Source organism: Marmota monax, unplaced genomic scaffold (assembly GCF_021218885.2).
Source record: "Marmota monax isolate L192 unplaced genomic scaffold, Marmota_monax_Labrador192_F-V1.1 WCK01_AAM20220418_F8-fsc00013, whole genome shotgun sequence".
Taxonomy (NCBI): Eukaryota; Metazoa; Chordata; class Mammalia; order Rodentia; family Sciuridae; genus Marmota; species Marmota monax.
In genome coordinates, this window is record NW_026692202.1 from 26,621,209 (window position 1) to 26,631,021 (window position 9,813).

The 9,813-nt window shown below is 36.3% G+C and overlaps 1 pseudogene; it reads left to right on the plus strand.

Annotated features, from left to right (window-relative positions):
• Window positions 1-750: 750 nt before the first annotated feature.
• LOC124083327 (TRAF family member-associated NF-kappa-B activator-like) lies at window positions 751-1,643 on the plus strand (annotated as a pseudogene).
• The last annotated feature ends 8,170 nt before the right edge of the window (window positions 1,644-9,813 follow it).

The following is a 9,813-nucleotide window of genomic DNA, read 5'->3' on the forward strand; positions in this document are numbered from 1 at the left end:
GACAAAACCATGCCAGCATATTCCCTCCAAACTGCATCATTCACTTAAAATTGGGTGAGGAGTCAATGGCCTGGTGCATGAGAAAGTTGCTTTCTGCTTTCCTCTGGAGTGTCATCATAGTTTTGTCAATAAAACTTGGAAATTCCCCAAAGGGTCATGGAGAGAATAAGTGTAAGACATGGAAATAGCAAACGCCAACCCCATCTACAGTGAGAACACAGCCATCAAACCTATCACTTAATCCATTCTTTATAGTGATGCTACAGGACAAAGAAGAACGATAAAAACATTGCAAAGCAATTTAACAAGGCATATGAAGCCTTCCGATAGGCACAAATGAGTGGAGACTCTGCAGTAAGGAACTATATAGTAAAAGACCAAGAGCAAATAATATATGAGCAGCAGGAGAAGGTGTCACTTTAGCTATGATTGACAGAGAAATCAAAATTACTTTTTTGTAAATTCCAATTGAGATAACAGTTATGGCTAATGTTCTTCTCCAGATAGTGAAATAAGGAAGAATAATTCAACTCTTGATCAGCCACATGATAAATAAAATTAAATGAGTAATGCTAAGAGAAAAATAAAAACCAAAAAATAAAATTGATATATTCTATCCAGCCCTTATTGCTCTTGACCAAGGCATGAAAGGCTTTTCTCCCAACACAAATAGGTAAGAAGTAAGCAGGTACTTCCCCTAAGAAAGAAACTTCACCAAGTGGTCTCAGTACTCCTTTATTTCATGTAAAGATGATTTGGCTGGTGGGGGGGGAGGGCGGGGAATCTGAAAGAAGAATTTCATTGAACATACATAAAGCAAGAATCACAGATAGACAGAAAGACTGCATGAGCAAACTTGATATACCAGACATTGCAACCAAAACACAGTGCTCTGTAAATATAGAGTGTACAAACAAAACAGATAACCAAAAAGCACTATTTAAGCCTCAGACCAAAGATGATTATAAATAGAAGTGATCCATGCATCAAGTTTGTCATACCAAGAGAACTGGGCAAAATGAGGAAGACATCTCTTTTGAATCCCTTTCTAAATTCAATATCAAGTTTCCACCTAAGCAAAGTGACTCTGCTAGTCTTCATCTATGGACAATGATTCTGCTCATAGCATTCCAGAGGGACCCAGAAGTCTCAGTTTTACTACATCTGAGGCAATCGTGCCCAGAAACACTTAGTATTAGCGATAACCAAGAAATGTTGTTAAAACAAAAGAAACTTTGTTTGAAATACACAAATGGACCCTATAGCTTCAGCTATGCTGAACCTTAAAACAACAGAGAAAGCAAAAAGCTCAAATTTGGTAAATACTTATATCAGGACAACTCTGGATAGAGCTTCAAGTTTGCCGGTGGATACCATAATGAGTTCTACATGTACACATTCCTCTTCAAGGCCTGTCTGATGCACCTTTTCCCTCACTCTGCTCCCCAGGAGAAGCTGCCCAAGACCACAGCAGGCTCTGTGGAAGCTTTTTCCTCATCTAGACAGTGGCTTAGTGGTAGAAACAGACTCAGGACTGCACGTACTTGAAATCTGTGAATTTGGCAAACGTCCTCCTATCATCCATTACATCCAGAAACAATTTCCTCTGACATTTTAATCCACACTTTAATGGGGAGACTTAGGACACATCTAAAAATAGATGTTTCAAGTTTCATGTGATGATATTGAATTTGTAATACTACAAAAACTTGATTGTAAACTAAATTCAAGATAATTTTATTGTGTTAACAATGATTTGAATTTTTTCTAGACATATTTCATAACATTCTTTTATCTTTTAAAAGATCATTATGTACAAAATTATAAATTGTTGTACTCATATTTACAGTGTTACTACCATAATTCAAATCATGTATGTGACTTTCGAGTTGTGATCACAAATTATGTTTGTTTCTAATATCTGAGTTTATTGCTTGGAATTCTAATGTGATATACTGAATTTGGTGATGTCAAAGGCTCATAGGATTTTTTTCATTGAAAATTTTAGGTTATTTATGCTACAGATGATGTTCTTCTTAAATAAACCTATAATAGAGAATAGTAGACAACATAAATGTCTAAGTAAATGCCAAACCTAAGTCTTTTGTTGCCCAGTGATAAAATCATAGGTAGAGGGTAGATGTGGTAATGCATACCTATAGTCTCAATACTTAGGAGGCTGAAGCAGGAGGATCTCATGAGCCAAGGAGTTTGAGATCAGACTGGGTAACACAGACCCTATATTTAAAACAAAATTACTGGTAGAATTATTAAACACTTCAGATTATTTTTAACATACATGGTTTAACTTTTACTATGTATAAACCTATAATCAATTGAATATTAAAAAAGATTTATTTTTTAAAATAAAATTAAGAGAATTTAGAGCTGTGCTCAATAACTGAGAAGATACAAAATGTTCTAATTTGTGTACTTTTATTACTACTGAAAACACATTTTAAGAAAAATATCCAAAAATATTTTTATCTGCTTAACAGAAAATACATTTCTACTATGAATTTTGCTTCTGAATAGGATTATAATTCAAGGTTTTATGAAAATAGAAATTGTCAAGTAAAAGAATGGGTTGATTGGTTATTTTTTCTTAAAAAGTACTGATTCCATTAAATAGTCACACATACATTTCTAGAAATGCAAATTAAATAAAGTAATCACAGAGTATTGAGAAAAGATGAAAAGACTTCATCCATGAAGATGTAAAATGTACCAATGTGAATGATTTTTAATGTGAGGAAATTAGAGGGAAATGCATCGATATTTTCACATAGATGGAGTAATTTAGAATAACATTTAGATAACAATCTTGCATCATTGACAGGGAGTTTCCACATTTGTATATATTTTAATATACAGAAAGCCATGAATAGCACACCCCACCTAGTACAATATCTTTCTTGCACTCAAACATGTCCAGAAATAAATTGCAATATTTTTGTACTCACTGGATATTTTTCCTTTTCTTTTTTTCTTAACTATCCATCAAGAGTCCCATGGTGTAGCCAGATCAGAAGAAATACAAAGGAAGTGACCAGGATGGGAAAGACAATATAGATGAAGGCCTTTGTTGAGGAGTAGAAGCAGCTTTCCCCAAGGTCACTCATAGGTTATTTCTTCTGCATAGAACAAAGGTGGCCCATGATACCTCCTGCTTATCAGGCTTCTCTGTGATGATACCATCTCTGGCTGGAGACATGTCTGACCTTTCGCTTTCAGAGTCCTCATAGCACTTCATGTAACCAACTATTAAAGCATTCACCGTACATCCTTGTGGAAAGGTTATCATGTCTATTACATATCTACCATGAAAACTTGCTAGAAATGGAAGGAAGAAGGAAGAGAAGAAAGGAAACAGAAAGAAAGGGAGGAAAGAAAAAGGAAGGAGAATGGCAGAGGGGTATTCAATTCTAAAGAGGAAAAGTGACTCATTATAATAATCTCTTCAATGCATTTGAAGACTTGTCATGTAAGAAAGAAATCTCCTTCTACATGATTTAGAGAGGAAATGAGTGACAAGTGGTAAGAAGAGTCAGGCAATTTTGACTCACTATATAAATGAACTTTATGTATCATAGTTGTCTAAGATGTGAAAAAAGCACTATGTTCTTAGTCTATGTATACACATATAAAGTTTGGAAAATTAAAGAGATGTCAGTGTGGGGTTGATGCAGTAGGCAACAGTGTGAACAAAAGGGCATCAACTACTCTAAAGTATGGGTTCTTTCCTTTCACTGAATTCTAGCATCTTCAGGAAGGACAATACATTGATTCAGATGGTATTTTTCTCTTTCTTCTATTCTAACTATTTGGCCCTGCACAAAGAGTGGTATTTTCAACAAATATTTATTTTAAAAATCTGCATTGGTCTTCTAAAAAAACTGAAAATAGTTCATGAAATCCTTATGGTAAGTCATCACATTACACAGATTGACATCTGAAAACAGTTTTAAAAAGGACAAGGCAATGAGACATACCACAAACAAATATTTTTATGCCTACTGTACGTAAGAGAAAAATCCAAGATATATGAATCACATTTCACAGGGAAGTGTCTGTGACATGTAAACAAAAGCTAGGACTAGACTACCTACAAATAATTACTACAGTTTCTAAATATAGTCCTTGCATATTCAGATCATGTTTTTAGTTTGCTCCATGTTGATATATCTAGATTGTTTTGTGTTGATCAAAAGTTGTATGACTTTTTTTTGCCAATATTTGGAATTTGGCAAAACTTAAAGTGAATTTTCCCATTATTTATTAAGCTCATATGAATTCCAAGGATTATTTATGAGAATGGTTTGATTCATTTGGAAAGATCCTAGTGATGGATTTGTTTATAAAAGCATGTTAATGTGTAGAAAATGTACTCAATTAAACAAAGGTTCGAGATGAATTTTTCCATCAAAAGGAACATTAATTCTGAACTTATCCTAGAGACTTGAACTCCAATTCCTCTCTGGCCATATTTTCTTGGAAGAGCAGCTATTTGCTGAATACCCACTCCATGCCAGGGACTTTATATGTGTACCCAAGAAGCCCTGGCTGAGTTTGTTCCCTAAGAAATTTCTTTTTTGATTGAGAAAAGACTAATAAGCAACTGGACATGGCTTGATGTAGCCCCATGTGAACTACACAGCTGATGTCTCACAGATGGTCTTACTTAAAGAGTAAATAACCCAGATTTTAGGAAAAGAAACTGATGTTTGGCTACTATGAGAACTGGGCACTGCCTGGTTGATGCCATAGGGACAAACTGGGAGTTTCCCAAAATGAAAACCTAGCATTTCCCTATAGGATCTTGAAATTGTACTTGTGATACTAAAATTGACAGTTTGAAATCATGGATGATATTATTTTTTTAAAAAAATCAAAGACATGAAGCTTTGCAAAACTACTGATGCTCCCAGGCTTCTGAAAACGAAGGGGCTGTAGATATACTCCCTAATCGTAGTGTAGGGAAAACCTTCTACATAATTTTATGGATAAATGCAAACAAATGTTTTGCAGCTTTAAAAAAAGATATTTGCTTTCCATAAACACGGTGTATTAAACTGATGATTCAACATTAAATAGAAGCCATCTTAAAAATTTTAAATTTAGAAGTTAATTGAACCATTTTATAATCTCCCTCCCAAGAAAATGTTTTCAAACATGATCGTGGTATTTTATTCATGTGGGGAGTCCACAACAGATCCAGTGCTCTGACTACTATGTAATAACTCTAGCCGCTACTCCATGCGCCATGGACTTCAGCAGGAAGAGGGGGCAGCTTCCAACAACATGGTTCAAAAGGACACACTGCACATAGTAGTCACCATGTTACCTGATGAAAACATGGTAGCCTGGGATGAGGAAGGCTGAAGATTTAAAACCTTCAAAATACCAAATGGTATTTATGATTTTGAATCTTTCCATTTTGAAGATTGTTTTCAATTTTTTTAACCACTGATTTACTAACCTCCATTTCTTTTCTCTATTCCTTACTTCCATGTTTCTCTTGGTCTATTTTCAAGTGTTAAAGGGTAATCCTGACACACAACTTTTATACTATGAGGAAGATTTTAAGACAAGATCCAATCCAGTGATCACAGGATTGGACCCAGTCTTCCACGCATCATTTGTATTTATAAGGTAGCAATTACTATGTACCAAAACAAAATCTGGGAAGGTAAGTGAAACATTTTCCCTTCCTTCCATTTATAGTGGACACGTTGAAAATTTACATATGTGTACAAAATGTCTTAAAGGCATGATTATTTATTTTTAACTCTTTTAAACAATATTTATATTTTAGTTTTAGTTGGACACAATTTCTTTATTTTACATTCTTTTTTACATTTATTTGCTGCTGAGGATTGAACCCAATGGCCCATGCATGCTAGTCGAGTGCTCTACCACTGAGGCACAACCCCAGGCCAAGGCATAATTATGCTTTTGCTGCCTTTATTTCTATACCAGTTTGCTGAGGGGCTGGGTTGATGGCAGAGAACGGACTTGAGGAAGCAGTAAATAGCTTATTGTCACTTTCGTTGTCCTCTGAACAAATCCTTACATCTTACAGAGAGAGAAGATGACTCAACCAAGATCTGATTTACTTCTCAAAACCTTCTCATTTTCCTTGAGTGAACTACTTGACACTATTCACTTTGCTCCTCCTTTCTCTATTTTCACTACATAATAAACTCCCCAAGGACATAATGGCATGTTCGTTTTCTTCTGAATTTCCCTCAAGTTGCCCAGCACCTTGACTTGTATATAAGTGCTTAATAAATGCTTTTTGAATTACAGTTTGCACTAATGAAAAGTAAAACATAAATTATTACCAATGGAGTAAACATAAGGAAAATGAAAGAACATTTTCAGGATACTTGATTTTTAACAGTGTCTCTATAAGAAACCAAATCTTGTACTTAATTTCCTATGTTGTCTGTGCACAGCAAACCCCCCAGTATTGACTTTTCCACTGGTTAGATGATGAATGTATAAGGGCATTAGAACAAATAAGCAAGAGAGAAATAAGCACTTTGAAGATCTTAATTTTAAAATATTCCTCGGAAAAATCTAAAAGAAAAAAATATATTTTTATTTCAGTAAAGGTAGCAGATACTGTAGATTGCTGCGCAATTGCCATTTTCCTCTCCCTGATCTATTGATCTTGTCCCCTATCATCATCAGAAAATGCTACCTATTCAACTCACCAGCTTCACTTGCCAATAGATCAGCCATAGGGGGATTCTACAGAGAGGCTCTTGGTAACAATTTTCACTCCCTGATTGGAAAAATAAGACCCACAAGGATATTTCTCTCACTCAGCACCCTCCTCCTGTCTTTCTTTCCATGGGTCCTGTCCTTAAGCATTGGCAGTAATTTTGCAATATGGAAAAAAACAGGCTGAGGATGAAAGACAGCACATAGAGTCTGGCAAGGAGCCAGAACTGAAAGGACCTGGCTTCCAGTTCTGGACTTCTAAGGTCAGACAGTTCGAAACTCCATTGATAAAATGACATTTCTCAGAGTGTTGCGGATGTAAGCTCTCTGCCAGCCACTGTATATACTGTTCATGCATACACATTGTTTCCTTTTATTCTCTTGTTGTTTGTTTGTTTGGCAATGCTGGAGATCAAATCCAGGGCTTTGCACACAAAAGGCAAGGGATCTAATGCTGAGCTATATCCCCAGCCCCTTCATTTTATGCTCAAAACAACCCCATGTGGAGATATCTGCAGTCATTGTAATGACTGATAAAACTGGACCTCAGGAGGCACAGTTCTATCCCAAAGCCATGTGAAGTAATATTCTCATAATTCAGAACCACAGCCATGTGACATAAGAAAGTCTTTTGCCTTTTCACACGGTTATCGACTTAGTTCTCATTGTTTCAGTTTGTCAAGGAAAACATTGACAACAACCAGGTCAATATTGAATGCTTTACTTTAAAAAGACAGCATAAGAAAACAATATTGGGGAAGGGTCTTAGGGCTGCATTTTAAAGCATGACTCATCCCAATGAAGAGTTTTCTGATTCCACACACCATAAGCTGGTCAGGTAACATAATCCCCTAAGAGACCAGCTTCCACTCACCTCTGGGATTGTGCATTTCTGGCACTCGCCAAGAGCAGTTGCATAGGAAATATTCAGTAAATGTCCATGTGTGAATGAGTAAGTGAAAAAGCTGACTTTTGGGATAAGTAAGGAAGCACACTAACATGGATCAGGTCAGAGACATTCTCTGAGTACCCAGAGGGAGCTCAAGAAGTGGAAGAAAACCGGAGGGAGGAATGAAGGAAAATAATGGAAGCATTGTGATAATTTAACTACAGCCCCATCTGGATATTGTAGCTCTATTCTGGATGCCACATATCACTCTCATTGAGTTTTAGGATCCACAGACAGGACACTTCTTGTGCTTCACTTCTCCTCTTGTACCCATTTCATCAGTGGGTTTCCTGATCTGGGCTTCTGATCTCTTATGGTTGTAGGAATAACCCCTGCATTTGAACCTCTGTGATAATTATGGTTCCATCTAAGTTTCCACGGATGGTTGACTGTTAATTTTCTAGATCTTCCATCTTTATTCTGGCTTTAGGAGAAAATACTCGCAACCTAAAACCTTTCTCAGATTACTCACTCTTGAGAGTTGCTAAGAGACCTTACCTGTTCCTAAGTATTCTATTCCATTCCCACTTAGGTATTGCTTGAAACTTAATTAAAGCATACTATTGCATTGGTTCTCAGTGTGTGGTCCTTGGATCAAAAAAAAAAAAAAAAGACATTACCTAGAAACTGGATAGAAATGTGCATCCTTAGACCCTATTCAGAACTACTGAATCAACTCTGAGTGCAGCTCGGTAATGTGTGCGTGTGTGTGTGTGTGTGTGTGTGTGTGTGTGTGTGTTTGTTTTCCGAGGGTGGGGGAGTACCAGGGATTGAATTCAGGGGTACTCAACCACTGAGCCACATCCTCATCCCTATTTGTATTTTATTTAGAGACAGGGTCTCACTGAGTTGCTTAGCACCTCACCATTGCTAAGACTGGCTTTGAACAAGTGGTCCTCCTGCCTCAGCCTCTGGAGCTGCTGTGATTACAGGCATGTACCAGAACACCTAGCAATCTGTGTGTTTTAATGAACCCTGTTGTTGATTTTCATAAGTGCTGAAGTTTGAGAACCATTACACAAATAATATTAATCAATATTTTTTTCATGTATTATTTTGAATTTAGAAATTTGTCATTATCTGTTAGGTTTGAGTTCCCTAGAAGCAAAACTTAGCAGAAAAACTAAAATACAAGCCATTTTTCTGGGAAGTAATACCAGAAAGTATGAGTGAGGAGGCAGCAGAAATAATGTAATGAAGAAGGAAGGAAAAATATCATGAGGGTCATTGTCATTAGCAGCAGAAGTTCACTTCTGCTAGGGTCTTTCACTGAGTACAGAAACCTCCAAAATGTTTTAGACAAAGTCTGGGAGAGTTGAACACTTACCCACTAATTCCTTTTCTGCATTGTTTGAGTTTGCTCAAGTATTGCTAATTCCCTTGCACTGTGGGCTACACCTACATAGGGCTGAGGTCTACAGCTTTGGAGGAAGCTCTGAGGCAGAATGATGCATAGAATGATGCATAATAGGAAGCCACTTGAGGCAGGTTGCTCCCAGTACAGAGGACTTGGCCCTACACCTGGGACTCAGGTTATATTGGTTGAAGTAATGGAACATGGGACATCAAATGTTTATGTTGTAGCTCCTTTAACAAAATCACAACAAAATGTTTTCAGTGTTATGACATCTTAGGACTTATTTTTAGGAGAGAAAATTAGTAAGTTATGGGGTAGTTCAACACATTTCATTTTTACTCATTTGAAGTGGTTGATGAAAGGAGCTCTTAATAAACAGTTACTATTTCCTGCAAGAGCCATGTTTTGTAATTAACAACAGTTATCTGGCACATGTTTTCCAAATCTTTGCATCCACAAAAACTTAGATGGGAGTCAAGGTTTGAGAATATTGCTTAGATAAGTGTAGATACTTAGAAAACTTGATTAATAAGTCTGTTAACACATTTTCATCTGCATTAAAAATTCAGTTTATTTATAAACTTGGTGTATTCATCTTCTGGTACTGTGACAAAATACCTGAGAAAAACCTGATTTAAAAAAAGGAAAGATTTGTTTGTGCTTATAGTTTCAGAGGTTCCAGTCCATGGTCACTTGGTTCTATTGCTTCTGGGATTGTGGTTAAGCAAAACATCATGGAAAAGCACATGTGGTAGAACAAAGTTGATCACCTTGTAGC